We start from the raw sequence: 17,161 nt of genomic DNA on the forward strand, positions 1-17,161 counted from the left end.
AGCAGAACCCCAAAGGATAGGCAGCCCCCCACAAATATTGACTGTGAGTAGTAGAGGAAAAGACACACGCAGGCAGGAAACAGGATTTAGCAAAAGAGGCCACTCTAGCTAAAATAGGAAAGGATAGGACAGAATACTATGCGGTCAGTATTAAAACCCTTCCAAAAATATCCACAGCAGAAAATACAAAAAACTCCACCATCTAACTAAAGATGTGGAGCGTATATCTGCAACTCCAGAGAATCCAGCAAGACTGAGAAAACACTGACACAATCTAAGCTGGACAAGAGAAAACAAATGAATAGCACAGAATTATTAAGCACACAGCATGTGTGCCACAGAAACAAAAACCAGACACTTATCGTTGCTGAAATAGCAGCAAGGCAGGAGGAACCAGACAACGATCCAAAACCTCCCAGAACCATGAACAACTGGCAATGACTAATGAATCCAGCACACCTAAATACCCCAGTCAGAGCTGCAATCAGCAGATACACCTGACCAGGACTGCAACTCAGGGACAACTGCATTACCACCTACAACCACTGGAGGGAGCCCAAAAGCAGAATTCACAACAGTTGGGACCATTAGTTGTGTTGTGCAGAAGTCTGGTGGATACACAGCTGATAGTCCTACTGAATAGACTGTTAGAATTTGTATTATGGCAAGAAAAAAAGCAGCTAAGTAAAGAAAAACAAGTGGCCATCATTACTTTAAGAAATGAAGGTAAGTCAGTCTAAAAATTGGGAAAACTTTGAAAGCTTCTCCAAGTGTAGCGGCAAAAACCATCAAGCTCTACGAAGAAACTGTCTCACATAGCTGCTAGGAAACCACTGCTAAGGACAGGCAACAAGCAGAAGAGACTTGTTTGGGCAGTAGACCAGTGGAAATATGTGCTTTGGTTTGATGAGTCCAAATTTGAGATCTTTGGTTCCAACCACCGTGTCTTTGTGCGACACAGAAAAGGTGAACGGATGGACTCTACATGCCTGGTTTCCACCGTGAAGCAAGGAGGAGGAGGTGTGATGGTGAGGGGGTGCTTTCCTGGTGACACTGTTGGGGATTTATTCAAAATTGAAGGCATACTGAACCAGCATGGCTACCACAGCATCTTGCAGCGGCATGCTATTCCATCCGGTTTGGGTTTAGTTGGACCATCATTTATTTTTCAACAGGACAATGACCCCAAACAGACCTCCAGGCTGTGTAAGGGCTATTTGACCAAGAAGGAGAGTGATGGGGTGCTATGCCAGATGACCTGGCCTCCACAGTCACCAGACCTGAACCCAATCGAGATGGTTTGGGGTGAGCTGGACCGCGGAGGGAAGACAAAAGGGCCAACAAGTGCTAAGCATCTCTGGGAACTCCTTCAAGATTGTTGGAAGACCGTTCCCGGTGACTACCTCTTGAAGCTCATCAAGAGAATGCCAAGAGTGTGCAAAGCAGTCATCAAAGCAAAAGGTGGCTACTTTGAAGAACCTAGAATATAAGACATAATTTCCGTTGTTTCACACTTTTTTGTTTTAGTACATAATTCCACATGTGTTAATTCATAGTTTTGATGTCTTCAGTGTGAATTTACAATTTTCATAGTCATGAAAATACAGAAAAATCTTTAAATGAGAAGGTGTGTCCAAAATTTTGGTCTGTACTGTATGTCCGCTCATCCTGGCCCAATGGCTCTCCATACTGCCTCCCCAAAAGTCTAGATCCTTTGCTTTCATGTCTCCATCCTGCCTTCCCATATATCTCCAACCTTCTTCCACATATCTCCTTCCTGTCACTCCTATTTGTCTCCATCCTGACACTCCTATTTGTTTCCATCCTGCCCCATATGTCTCCATCCAGCCCCATATGTCTCCATCTTGTCCTCCATATATTTCCATCCTGCCTCCCCTAGATCTGCATCCTGCCCCCATGTCTCCATCTTGTCCTCCATATGTTTCCATCCTGCCCCCATATATATATATATATATCCTCTCATCCTGGCCCCTACATGTTTCCATCTTGCCCCCCCATATGTCTCCATCCTGCCCCCATATGTCCCCATTCTTCCTCCCTATATATCCCCATCCTGCCCCCCCCATATGTTCTCCCATCCTGCCCCTCATCCCCCATATGTTCTCCCATTCTGCCCCCCCATATGTCTACCTCCTGCTCCCACATATGTCTCCTCATATTGGGGATTTCAGGCCCAAAAAAAGTTTCTCTTTACCTGGCAGTGGTCCAGCATCGTCCTCTTCCTCAACCATTTGATAGCAACGTCATGCGCCAGCGACGAGCTCACTGAGGTCAGCTGCCAGCCTCTGATTGACTGGTGGCTCCTATTGCAGTGCAAGAAGTGGGTCCTACACGGCAAAAGATTTCAACTGAATGTCCGTTCATGTTTAGTTACGAAACCGGCAGAATTTGTTGTGAATTCAGCTTTTGGGCTCCCTCCGGTGGTTGTAGAGGGTAATGCAGTTGTGCCTGGACTGCAGGAGTGGACATGTGTATCTACTAATTGCAAAACTGACTGGGGTATATTGCTTTGCAGGACTCTTTAGTCAGTGCCAGTTGTTCATTGTTTTTGTAGGATTCACTTCCCTGCTGGTCTCTCCAGTTTGCTGTGCTTTTCTACAAAGATAAGTCCAGGCTTTGTTTTTCCTGTCCACTGCTTTGCACACTCTTGACATTCTCTTGATGAGCTTCAAGAGGTAGTCACCGGGAATGGTTTTCACTTCACAGGTGTGCCCTGTCAGGTATAATAAGTGGGATTTCTTGCCTTACACTGTACTGTACTTATGATTGATCCATGCACTTATGCTGTATCATTAACTTTGATATTCCTCTTTACAGAGTCGCTTATATTGAAAATATACTTGCAAATGTCTACTTGGTCCCCACTACGGATCTCTCTACCTATCCGACTGCTATAACTTGTGGTCACAAGATATTATTCCCTTTTTTTCTTCAACATTGGCCATCCACTTTTTATGCTCAACATATAACGTATAGGATGCAACAATATACATTTGGCCATATTTCACTCTATTTCCAGACACTTTAGAATGCACAATTCAGGGTGGAAAGGTCAGTGGACGCACTTCCTGCTGACGGAGCACAGACCGTATCATCACCGTCTGCGTCACTTCCGCCATGCGCATCCCTAGGACAGTGGAACTAGCACGACACTTTTATAGATCGGATTTTTCCAAATGTGGCAATACCAAACGTGTACCTTTTTTGTTTATTTTATTTTTTTACATAAAAATGTGTATTTATTTGATTTTTTTTATTATTTTGTAATTTTTTTAACATATTTTTTTTCCTTTTTTAACTAGTCCCGTTATTTATTTATTTTTTTTAACTTTGATTGAAGGTATAATGCATTGCAATGCACTAGCATTGCTTAGCATTATACCTATACTGAAAGCTTCTGACACCATGCTGTGAGCATGGCCTTAGAAGCTTTCTGTAGCTTGGTGACCTGGGGGCAGTGGTGGATTGTAATGAGGTCAATCTGAACGGTTGCCCAGGGCCCAGTGGTGTGGGGGGCCCTTGGCAACCACTCAGATTGACCTCGGCCGCCATAAGGGCATTACTGCAACTGACTGGCGTATGGGCTCGGTGGGCAGAGGGGGCCCGCATCGGGCCCCATCTCATCTGCTCACCGGGCCCCTCCTACAGGCGCTGCAGCAGTAAGGCTATTGACGTGCGGGCCCGCACGTCAATAGTTAACAGCCGCCAGCCAATCGGAGGCTGGCGGCTGACGTGTGCCGCAGCGAGCATGTCACCAGCGTCTGACGTCATTGTTAGCCACCGGCGAGTACACGCTTCACCTGAGTGGAGGGAGGAAGCTTTGTCCGCCGACCGCCGCAGGAGCGTGGCTAGGTATGTAAGAACTTGTTTTTTTTTTTAGAGCGGCGATCCTGGGGCAGAATGCTGGAGAGACTGGGGGCAGAAATGCTGGACACACTGGGGGCAGAAATGCTGGACACATTGGGGCAATAAGCTGGAGACACTGGGGCAGAATGCTGGACACATTGGGGGCAATATGCTGGAGACACTGGGGCAGAATTCTGGAGACACTGGGGCAATATGCTGGACACACTGGGAGCAATATGCTGGAGACACTGGAGGCAATATGCTGGACACACTGGGGGCAGGATGCTGGACACACTGGGGCAGATTGCTGGACACACTGGGGGCAATATGCTGGAGACACTGCGGGCAATATGCTGGACACACTGGGGGTTGGATGCTGGACACACTGGGGCAGTATGCTGGACACACTGGGGGCAGGATGCTGGACACACTGGAGGCAGGATGCTGGACACACTGGGGGCAGGATGCTGGGCACTGGGGGCAGAGATGCATGACACTGGGGGCAGAGACACTGGACACTGGGGGCAGAGAGGCTGGACACTGGGGGCGGAGATTCTGGACACACTGGGGGCAGGACTGGAGACATGGGCTGAATGTAGATACGGGGCATAATTGGAGATACAGGGCAGAATGAAAGACAGATCGTGCAGGATCATGGGGCAGGATGGATAGATCATATGGGGCAGGATGGGAGAACATATGCCTGGAGCCAGGAATGAGATACATGGGGCAAGGATGGGGGACATTATTATTACCATAGGGGCTAATTAAGGGATATTATTACTGCAGTGATGTATTTATTTTATTTTTTGAGGACACTGTTTTAAATGGGGGGGGGCGGTCCTGTTACTGTGTAGAGTGTCACTATGTTGCCTCTTTTTTCTTCACGTGGTGTAATGTAGAAGTTGGGAAAAATTAAGTAATGTGTTCTACAAGCGGAGCTCGAGATAACTGTTATTTCCTGCAGAGATGAGTCATGGCTGGATGAAGTAATGGCGGTCTGTGCTGGATGAAAGATGAAGGACTTCACCTAGAGATGTCACTGGTGAGTCAGTGTGTTACCTATAGACTGACACTATACACTGTATACTATATACTGAACTGAAGGGTAAATTGACTAGATCAATGGATGTTTGACAGGTTACAGTTTCACACAGCAACTATTTTTCTGGAATAATCTGGTTCAGGTATATGATGACCATGTCACATGACCCCATCACATGACCCGGGGGCCTGTTATGAACTGGTGGTTTAGAAACACAATGGACCTGGTGGTTAAGAGCACACAAAGTGACCTGATAGTTACTAATAACATAGGACGAGCTCTGAGACGTGAGAACTCTACTGACCGCAATCCCTAATCCTATCAAACCACACTAGAAGTAGCCGTGGAGCGCTCCTGACCAGACCTAGGCGCCTCGGCACAGCCTAAGAAACTAGCTAGCCCTGAAGATAGAAAAATAAGCCTACCTTGCCTCAGAGAAATTCTCCAAAGGAAAAGGCAGCCCCCCACATATAATGACTGTGAGTAAAGATGAAAATACAAACACAGAGATGAAATAGATTTTATCAAAGTGAGGCCCGACTTACTGAATAGACCGAGGATAGGAAAGATAGCTTTGCGGTCAGCACAAAAACCTGCAAACAACCACGCAGAGGGCGCAAAAAGACCCTCCGCACCGACTAACGGTACGGAGGTGCTCGCTCTGCGTCCCAGAGCTTCCAGCAAGCAAGACTAACCAAAATAGCAAGCTGGACAGAAAAAATAGCAAACCAAGAAACACAAGCAGAACTTAGCTTATGCAGGGAAGACAGGCCACAAGAACGATCCAGGAGAGAGCAAGACCAATACTGGAACATTGACTGGAGGCAAGGAACAAAGAACTAGGTGGAGTTAAATAGAGCAGCACCTAACGACTTAACCTCGTCACCTGAGGAAGGAAACTCAGAAGCCGCAGCCCCACTCACATCCACCAGAGGAAGCTTGACCACAGAATTCACAACAGGGGCCCACAGTGTCTGAACAGCCCGGGGCCCTGGCTACCCTTAATCCACCCCGTCCCTTCTGAACGCTGCGATCGTGCGTGGCAATGACACCACTCTTGGCTGTTAGTGCAGACGCTCAGCCACTGGCAGAGCTGAGCTGATGAACTGATCGGGCATGAAGTGCTAATATTTCAGCATCTCCTGTGCGATCATGCTGTTATCGGTCAGTCAGATTGACTGACCAATAACAGAGATCTGGGTGTGGAGACTGACAGCATGGGTCCCCGCAACTCTTTTTGTGACTCTCAGCTGCCACAGACAGCTGTCGGCACTGAACTGTCACTGCGTGTTTCCACGCAATGACAGTTTAAATGCATGATGGACACAGTCTGTCCTGGTGCGGGAACTGACAGCCGGCCAGGATTTACTGTGTCTGTCAGTGGATGTTAAACACAGGAGCTCTGTACATAGTATACAGTGTATAGTGTACAGGTAATGCAGTGATTATTATTATTTATTTATATAGCACCATTGATTCCATGGTGCTGTACATGAGAAGGGGTTACATACAAATTACAGATATCACTTACAGTAAGCAAACTAACAATGACAGACTGATACAGAGGGGCGAGGACCCTGCCCTTCCAGGCTTACATTCTACAGGATGGTGTGGAAGTGCTGCTCTGTATATAGTGTCAGCGTACAGATAATACAGTGATCACCAGTGACGTTATACACAGGAACTCTGTATATGGTGTCAGTGTACAGGTAATACAGTGATCACCAGTGGCATTATGTACAGGAGCTCTGAATATGGTGTCAGTGTATAGGTAATACAGTGATCACCAGTGACATTATACACAGGAGCTATTTATATAGTGTATAGTGTACAGGTAATACAGTGATCACCAGTGACATTATAGACAGTAGCTCTGTATATAGTGTCAGTGTACAGGTAATACAGTGATCACCAGTGACATTATACACATGGGATCTGTATATAGTATACAGTGTACAGGTAATACAGTATAGTACAGTACACTGACACTATACACAGGAGCTCTGTGTATAGTGTCAGTGTACAGGTAATACAGTGATCGCCAGTGACATTATACACAGGAGCTCTGTATATAGTGTCAGTGTACAAGTAATACAGTGATTACCAGTGACATTATACACAGGAGCTCTGCACATAGTATATAGTGTCAGTGAACAAGTAATACAGGGATCATCAGTGACATTATACTCAGGAGCTCTGTATATAGTATATAGTGTTTTGGTGTAAGTGTACAGGTAACGCACCTGACCAGTGATGTCTCTATTTGAAGATATTCATCTTCGTTTTGCTTCTTCATCCAGGGCAGATTGTCATCATTTCTTATAGCCAGGACTTGCCTCTGCAGGAAATAGCACAGTTATCTTGAGCACATTCCCCAACTTCTACACTACGCCAAATTAAGAAAAAATGCAACAGTGTCGCCCTGCACAGTACCAGAACCCCCGCCCACTGAAAACAGTATCCTCAAAAATAAAATGCATCATGGCAGTAATAATATTCCTTAATTAACTTCTACAGTAAGTAATAAAATCCTACATTTTGGCACCTTGCTGTAACAACGTCCCCAATCCTGGCCCCCATGTGTCTCATTCCTGGTCCCATGTGTCTCCATCCTGCTCACATATGTCCTCCCATCATGGTCCCATATGGCCTTCCATCCTGGCCCCATATACAGTACAGACCAAAAGTTTGGACACGCCTTCTCATTTAAAGATTTTCTGTATTTTCATGACTAGGAAAATTGTACATTCACACCGAAGGCATCAAAACTATGAATTAACACATGTGGAATTATATACTTAACAAAAAAGTGTAAAACAACTGAAATGATGTCTTATATTCTAGGTTATTCAAAGTAGCCACCTTTTGCTTTGACGGTCTGTGCTCCGTCAGCAGGAAGTGCGTCGATGAGCGTTCCACTGTGCTCCTAGTGAGGAGTTTGCGTTCCACTGACCTTACCACACGGAATTGTGCATTCTAAAGTGTCTGGAAATAGAGTGAAATATAACCAAATGTATATTGTTGTATCCTATACGTTATACAGTATGTTGAGCATAAAAAAATGGATGGCCAATGTTGAAGAAAAAAAGGGAATAATATCTTGTGACCATGAGTTATAGCAGTCGGATAGGTAGAGAGATCCGTAGTGGGGACCAAGTAGACATTTGCAAGCAGATTTTCAATATAATCGACTCTGTAAAGAGGAACATCAGAGTTAATGATACAGCATAAGTGAATGGTTCGATCATAAGTACAGTACAGACCAAACGTTTGGACACACCTTCTCATTTAAAGATTTTTTCTGTATTTTCATGACTATGAAAATTGTACATTCACACTGAAGGCATCAAAACTATGAACTAACACATGTGGAATTATATACTTAACAAAAAAGTGTGAAACAACTGAAAATATGTCTTATATTCTAGGTTCTTCAAAGTAGCCACCTTTTGCTTTGATGACTGCTTTGCACACTCTTGGCATTCTCTTGATGAGCTTCAAGAGGTAGTCACCGGGAATGGTTTTCACTTCACAGGTGTGCCCTGTCAGGTTTAATAAGTGGGATTTCATGCATTATATATGGGGTTGGGTGTTATGATCCGGTGACCTTGGAGCCGCATGGAACTTTCTCTGGAGTTGGTGGAAACTAAACTGACCGCAAATCCTGAACATAACACCGCAACTAGAAGTAGCCGTGGGGTGTGCCTAACAAATCCTAGACACCTCGACACAGCTGGAGGACTAAATACCCCTATAGATGGAAATAAGAATTCTACCTTGCCTCAGAGCAGAACCCCAAAGGATAGGCAGCCCCCCACAAATATTGACTGTGAGTAGTAGAGGAAAAGACACACGCAGGCAGGAAACAGGATTTAGCAAAAGAGGCCACTCTAGCTAAAATAGGAAAGGATAGGACAGAATACTATGCGGTCAGTATTAAAACCCTTCCAAAAATATCCACAGCAGAAAATACAAAAAACTCCACCATCTAACTAAAGATGTGGAGCGTATATCTGCAACTCCAGAGAATCCAGCATGACTGAGAAAACACTGACACAATCTAAGCTGGACAAGAGAAAACAAATGAATAGCACAGAATTATTAAGCACACAGCATGTGTGCCACAGAAACAAAAACCAGACACTTATCTTTGCTGAAATGGCAGCAAGGCAGGAGGAACCAGACAACGATCCAAAACCTCCCAGAACCATGGACAACTGGCAATGACTAATGAATCCAGCACACCTAAATACCCCAGTCAGAGCTGCAATCAGCAGATACACCTGACCAGGACTGCAACTCAGGGACAACTGCATTACCACCTACAACCACTGGAGGGAGCCCAAAAGCAGAATTCACAACAGTTGGGACCATTAGTTGTGTTGTGCAGAAGTCTGGTGGATACACAGCTGATAGTCCTACTGAATAGACTGTTAGAATTTGTATTATGGCAAGAAAAAAAGCAGCTAAGTAAATAAAAACAAGTGGCCATCATTACTTTAAGAAATGAAGGTCAGTCAGTCTGAAAAATTGGGAAAACTTTGAAAGCGTCCCCAAGTGGAGGGGCAAAAACCATCAAGCTCTACGAAGAAACTGTCTCACATAGCTGCTAGGAAACCACTGCTAAGGACAGGCAACAAGCAGGAGACTTGTTTGGGCAGTAGACCAGTGGAAATATGTGCTTTGGTTTGATGAGTCCAAATTTGAGACCTTTGGTTCCAACCACCGTGTCTTTGTGCGACACAGAAAAGGTGAACGGATGGACTCTACATGCCTGATTCCCACCGTGAAGCAAGGAGGAGGAGGTGTGATGGTGAGGGGGTGCTTTGCTGGTGACACTGTTGGGGATTTATTCAAAATTGAAGGCATACTGAACCAGCATGGCTACCACAGCATCTTGCAGCGGCATGCTATTCCATCCGGTTTGGGTTTAGTTGGACCATCATTTATTTTTCAACAGGACAATGACCCCAAACAGACCTCCAGGCTGTGTAAGGGCTATTTGACCAAGAAGGAGAGTGATGGGGTGCTATGCCAGATGACCTGGCCTCCACAGTCACCAGACCTGAACCCAATCGAGATGGTTTGGGGTGAGCTGGACCGCGGAGGGAAGACAAAAGGGCCAACAAGTGCTAAGCATCTCTGGGAACTCCTTCAAGATTGTTGGAAGACCGTTCCCGGTGAGTACCTCTTGAAGCTCATCAAGAGAATGCCAAGAGTGTGCAAAGCAGTCATCAAAGCAAAAGGTGGCTACTTTGAAGAACCTAGAATATAAGACATAATTTCCGTTGTTTCACACTTTTTTGTTAAGTACATAATTCCACATGTGTTAATTCATAGTTTTGATGTCTTCAGTGTGAATTTACAATTTTCATAGTCATGAAAATACAGAAAAATCTTTAAATGAGAAGGTGTGTCCAAACTTTTGGTCTGTACTGTATGTCCGCTCATCCTGGCCCAATGGGTCTCCATACTGCCTCCCCAAAAGTCTAGATCCTTTGCTTTCATGTCTCCATCCTGCCTTCCCATATATCTCCAACCTACTTCCACATATCTCCTTCCTGCCACTCCTATTTGTCTCCATCCTGACACTCCTATTTGTTTCCATCCTGCCCCATATGTCTCCATCCAACCCCATATGTCTCCATCTTGTCCTCCATATATTTCTATCCTGCCTCCCCTAGATCTGCATCCTGCCCCCATATGTCTCCATCTTGTCCCCCATATGTTTCCATCCTGCCCCTATATATATATATATATATATCCTCTCATCCTGGCCCCTACATGTTTCCATCTTGCCCCCCCCATATGTCTCCATCCTGCCCCCATATGTCCCCATTCTTCCTCCCTATATATCCCCATCCTGCCCCCCCATATGTTCTCCCATCCTGCCCCTCATCCCCCATATGTTCTCCCATTCTGCCCCCCCATATGTCTACCTCCTGCTCCCACATATGTCTCCTCATATTGGGGATTTCAGGCCCAAAAAAAGTTTCTCTTTACCTGGCAGTGGTCCAGCGTCGTCCTCTTCCTCAACCATTTGATAGCAACGTCATGCGCCAGCGACGAGCTCACTGAGGTCAGCTGCCAGCCCCTGATTGACTGGTGGCTCCTATTGCAGTGCAAGAAGTGGGTCCTGCACGGCAAAAGATTTCAACTGAATGTCCGTTCATGTTTAGTTACGAAACCGGCAGAATTTGTTGTGAATTCAGCTTTTGGGCTCCCTCCGGTGGTTGTAGAGGGTAATGCAGTTGTGCCTGGACTGCAGGAGTGGACATGTGTATCTACTAATTGCAAAACTGACTGGGGTATATTGTTTTGCAGGACTCTTTAGTCAGTGCCAGTTGTTCATTGTTTTTGCAGGATTCACTTCCCTGCTGGTCTCTCCAGTTTGCTGTGCTTTTCTACAAAGATAAGTCCTGGCTTTGTTTTTGCTTTCCACCTGCTGTGGACCTTATAGTTCTGTGCATATTCATGTTTTTGTCTTGTCCAGTTTTGTCTGTGAAGGATTTTTTGCAGCCTAGCTATTTCTCTGGAGATGCAGATATACCCCCCATGTCTTTAGTCAGATGTGGTGATTCGTATTTTCTGTGTTGGATATTTTCTAGTGTTTTTATACTGACCGCATAGTACTCTGTTCTATTCTTTCTTTTTAGCTAGTATGGCCTCCTATGCTAAAATCTGATTTCATATCTGCGTATGTTATTTCCCTCTCCTCTCACAGTCAATATTTGTGGGGGGCTATCTATCCTTTGGGGATTTTCTCTGAGGCAAGATAGGTTTCCTGTTTCTGTCTTTAGGGGTAGTTAGATCTTAGGCTGTGCCGAGGGGTCTAGGGAGTGTTAGGTACCCCCCACGGCTACTTCCAGTTGCGCTGCTAGGTTCAGGGTTTGCGGTCAGTACAGGGACCACCTTCTCCAGAGTCCGTCTCATGCTGCTCCTAGGCCACCAGATCATAACAGTACAACTGGCCAACAATGAGTTAATTGCATCTCAGAAGAAGGGAGAGAAGCTTTTGAGCCATTTTTTTTTCTTTAGCCTGTTTGTTATTTTCATCCCTCTTTATCTCTGGGTGGCTACGGAATCTAGTATTAACATGAATGTTCAGGAGTTAGTTTCTCGGGTGGATCAGCTTGCTGCTAGGTTACAGGGTATTTCAGATTATATTGTTCAGACTCCTGCCTTAGAACCTAAGATTCCCACTCCTGATTTAGTCTTTGGTGACAGATCCAAATTTTTGAGTTTGAAAAATAACTGTAAACTGTTTTTTGCATTAAGACCCCGGTCTTCTGGTGATCCTATTCAGCAGGTTAAAATCATCATATCTCTGCTGCGTTGTGACCCACAGGATTGGGCATTTTCCCTGGAAACTGGCAATCCTGCTTTGCTTAATGTTGATTCGTTCTTTCAGGCATTGGGGTTGTTGTATGATGAGCCTAATTCTGTGCATCAGGCTGAGAAAATCTTGTTAGCCCTGTGTCAAGGTCAAGAAGCGGCAGAATCGTATTGCCAGAAATTTAGAAAATGGTCTGTACTGACTAAATGGAATGAGGATGCCTTGGCGGCAATTTTCAGAAAGGGTCTTTTTGAATCCGTTAAAGACGTTATGGTGGGGTTCCCCACGCCTGCTGGTCTGAGTGATTCTATGTCTCTGGCCATTCAGATTGATCAGCGCTTGCGCGAGCGTAGACTTGTGCACACTGTGGCGTTGTCCTCTGAGCGGAGCCCTGAACCTATGCAGTGTGATAGGATTTTGTCTAGAGCTGAACGTCAAACATTCAGGCGTCAGAATAGGTTGTGTTTTTACTGCGGCGATTCTGCAGGGGCCGTTTTGTCTCAGAGGAATTCTGATGGTTCCTTGATGAAACCGTGTGCCTTCTTTTCTCGGAAGTTTTAGCCTGCGGAGCGCAAGTATGATGTCGGCAATCGGGAGTTGTTGGCTATGAAGTGGGCATTTGAGGAGTGGCGACATTGGCTTGAGGGGGCCAAGCACCGTATTGTGGTCCTGACTGATCATAAGAATCTGATTTACCTCGAGTCTGCCAAACGGCTGAATCCTAGACAGGCTCGATGGTCCCTGTTTTTCTCCCGTTTTGATTTTGTGGTCTCGTACATTCCTGGTACTAAGAATGTTAAGGCGGATGCCCTCTCTAGGAGTTTTTTTCCTGATTCCCCTGGGGTTCTTGAGCCGGTCAGCATTTTGAAGGAAGGGATGATTCTTTCTGCCATCTTCCCTGATTTGCGACGGGTACTTCAGGAATTTCAGGCTGATAAGCCTGACCGCTGTCCTGTGGGGAAACTGTTTGTTCCTGATAGATGGACTAGTAATGTGATTTCTGAGGTTCATTGTTCTGTGTTGGCTGGCAATCCTGGGATTTTTGGTACCAGAGATTTGGTTAGTAGGTCCTTTTGGTGGCCTTCTTTGTCGCGGGATGTGCGTTCTTTTGTGCAGTCCTGTGGGATTTGTGCGCGGGCTAAGCCTTGCTGTTCCCGCGCTAGTGGGTTGCTTTTGCCATTACCGGTCCCCGAGAGGCCCTGGACACATATTTCTATGGATTTTATTTCCGATCTTCCTGTTTCCCAAAGAATGTCGGTTATCTGGGTTGTCTGTGACCGATTTTCTAAGATGGTTCATTTGGTGCCTTTGCCTAAATTGCCTTCCTCTTCTGATTTGGTTCCGTTGTTTTTTCAGCATGTGGTACGTTTGCATGGTATTCCGGAGAATATTGTGTCCGACAGAGGTTCCCAGTTTGTTTTTAGGTTTTGGTGGGCCTTTTGTGCCAAGCTGGGCATTGATTTGTCTTTTTCTTCTGCATTTCATCCTCAAACAAATGGCCAGACTGAGCAAACTAATCAGACCTTGGAGACCTATTTGAGATGCTTTGTGTTTGCTGATCAGGATGATTGGGTGGCTTTTTTGCCATTGGCCGAGTTTGCCCTTAATAATCGGGCTAGTTCGGCTACTTTGGTTTCGCCTTTTTTTTGTAATTTTGGTTTTCATCCTCGTTTTTCTTCTGGGCAGGTTGAGCCTTCTGACCTTCCTGGTGTGGATTCTGTGGTCGACAGGTTGCAGCAGATTTGGGCTTATGTGGTGGACAATTTGGTGCTGTCTCAGGAGGAGGCTCAACGTTTTGCTAATCATCGTCGGTGTGTTGGTTCCCGGCTTCGGATTGGGGATCTGGTTTGGTTATCTTCCCGTCATGTTCCTATGAAGGTTTCTTCCCCTAAGTTTAAGCCTCAATTTAATGGTCCTTATAGGATTTCTGAAATTATTAATCCGGTGTCCTTTCGCCTGGCGCTTCCGGCCTCGTTTGCTATTCATAATGTCTTCCATAAATCTTTGTTGCGGAAATATGTGGAGCCCGTTGTTCACTCTGTTGATCCTCTGGCCCCTGTATTGGTCGATGGGGAGTTGGAATATGTTGTTGAGAAGATTTTGGATTCTCATTTTTCGAGGCGGAAGCTTCAGTACCTTGTCAAGTGGAAGGGTTATGGCCAGGCGGATAATTCTTGGGTTTCTGCCTCTGATGTCCATGCCGTTGATTTGATTCGTGCCTTTCATCGGGCTCATCCTGATCGGCCTGGGGTCTCTGGTGAGGGTTCGGTGACCCCTCCTCAAGGGGGGGGTACTGTTGTGAATTCAGCTTTTGGGCTCCCTCCGGTGGTTGTAGAGGGTAATGCAGTTGTGCCTGGACTGCAGGAGTGGACATGTGTATCTACTAATTGCAAAACTGACTGGGGTATATAGCTTTGCAGGACTCTTTAGTCAGTGCCAGTTGTTCATTGTTTTTGCAGGATTCACTTCCCTGCTGGTCTCTCCAGTTTGCTGTGCTTTTCTACAAAGATAAGTCCTGGCTTTGTTTTTGCTGTCCATCTGCTGTGGACCTTATAGTTCTGTGCATATTCATGTTTTTGTCTTGTCCAGTTTTGTCTGTGAAGGATTTTTTGCAGCCTACCTATTTCTCTGGAGATGCAGATATACCCCCCATGTCTTTAGTCAGATGTGGTGATTCGTATTTTCTGTGGTGGATATTTTCTAGTGTTTTTATACTGACCGCATAGTACTCTGTTCTATTCTTTCTTTTTAGCTAGTATGGCCTCCTATGCTAAAATCTGATTTCATATCTGCGTATGTTATTTCCCTCTCCTCTCACAGTCAATATTTGTGGGGGGCTATCTATCCTTTGGGGATTTTCTCTGAGGCAAGATAGGTTTCCTGTTTCTGTCTTTAGGGGTAGTTAGATCTTAGGCTGTGCCGAGGGGTCTAGGGAGTGTTAGGTACCCCCCACGGCTACTTCTAGTTGCGCTGCTAGGTTCAGGGTTTGCGGTCAGTACAGGGACCACCTTCTCCAGAGTCCGTCTCATGCTGCTCCTAGGCCACCAGATCATAACAAGAATCCTGCCGGCAGTAATGCCCTGATGGCAACCCTGTATGCCGTCAGGCCGCACACTTATTTACACCATACCACAAACATTCATAGTATTGTTATACTGCAACACTATTATAATAAAAATAATCTTTATATAGCGTTAACATATTCCGCAGCGCTTTACAGTTTGCACAGCCCGATGGGGCTCACAATTTAAATTCCCCATCAGTATGTCTTTGAAATGTGGGAGGAAACCGGAGTACCCGGAGGAAACCCACGCAAACACGGAGAGAACATACAAACTCTTTGCAGATGTTGTCCTTGTTGGGGTTTGAACCCTGCACTCCAGCGCTGCAAGGCTGCTATGCTAACCACTGCAGCACCATGCCGCCAGTCAAACTTGCAGAAACACCCAACAAGAGCACATGACGGCAGTGAGAATAGAGCCTAAAGGATTGCTAACTTTCTGTTATATATACTATTTTCTTTTGAGATCTTGTATGTATTTTTGCTAAACTTTAACAGCATTCATGAGAAAAACTAGGTACATCTTCTTGCAATTTTATGCATCAGATAATGAAAATCATCTGGTCCTTAAAAGGATTTAAAATGAATTAATACAACTTCACATGAACAGGAACAACACATGGCAAATATCACCCTGTCAGACTGTGGAAAGCTCAGAGAAATTGGAAAAAACAACAACCCAGAAATCAGAGGAGCTGCAGCTCAGACTTTAAGGCTAGAGTCACACTCAGCGTAAGACAATACGGTCCGTATATTACGGCCGTAATACGCTGAAAAGTCCCCAAAATAGTGGTCCGTAGCTCCTCCGTAGGCAGGGTGTGTCAGCGTTTTTTGCGCATGGCATCCTCCGTATGTAATCCGTATGGCATCCGTACTGTGTGTTTTTCTCGCAGGCTTGCAAAACCAACATACGGCTATACAAGGGATCCATGTTTTAAAAAAAACAAAAAAACATATATACTGTCTATATATATATATATATAAATATATATATATATATATATATATATCAGTAGACACATATATGTATATATATTATTACTTCATACAGCACTAGATAGCTTTAAAACCGGTAATTCAATTGCCAGCTTTTGCTTTCTCCTTCCTAAAACCCGACATGAAATGAGACATGGTTTACATATAGTATCATATCACCTTTTTTTTTGCATATTCCACACTACTAATGTTAGTAGTGTGTATATGCAAAATTTGGCCGTTCTAGCTATTAAATTAAAGGGTTAAATGGCGGCAAAAATTGGCGTGGGCTCCCGCGCAATTTTCTCCGCCAGAGTAGTAAAGCCAGTGACTGAGGGCAGATATTAATAGCCTGGAGAGGGTCCACGGTTATTGGGCCCCCCCCCCCCTGGCTAAAAACATCTGCCCCCAGCCACCCCAGAAAAGGCACATCTGGAAGATGCGCCTATTCTGGCACTTGGCCACTCTCTTCCCATTCCCGTGTAGCGGTGGGATATGGGGTAATGAAGGGTTAATGTCACCTTGCTATTGTAAGGTGACATTAAGCCAAATTAATAATGGAGAGGAGTCAGACGTGCGCAGAAGAGATCGCGGCGGCCAATTTCCTGAAGCCGAGTCAGCCTCTCTGTCCTGAGCGTTGCAGAGCCGGAGAGACGCTGAGTGCACCGGACCTGCACTGGGAACGGGAGATGTTGTGAATTCTGTGGTCGAGCTCCCTCCTGTGGTCATGAGTGGTACTTCGGCTGGTTCTGTCTATGAGCTTCCTCTGGTGGATGTGAGTGGGGCTGCAGCTTCTAAGTTTCCTTCCTCAGGTGACGAGGTTAAGCCGTTAGGTGCTGCTCTATTTAACTCCACCTAGTTCTTTGTTCCTGGCCTC

Source organism: Ranitomeya imitator, chromosome 3 (genome assembly GCF_032444005.1).
Source record: "Ranitomeya imitator isolate aRanImi1 chromosome 3, aRanImi1.pri, whole genome shotgun sequence".
Taxonomy (NCBI): domain Eukaryota; kingdom Metazoa; phylum Chordata; class Amphibia; order Anura; family Dendrobatidae; genus Ranitomeya; species Ranitomeya imitator.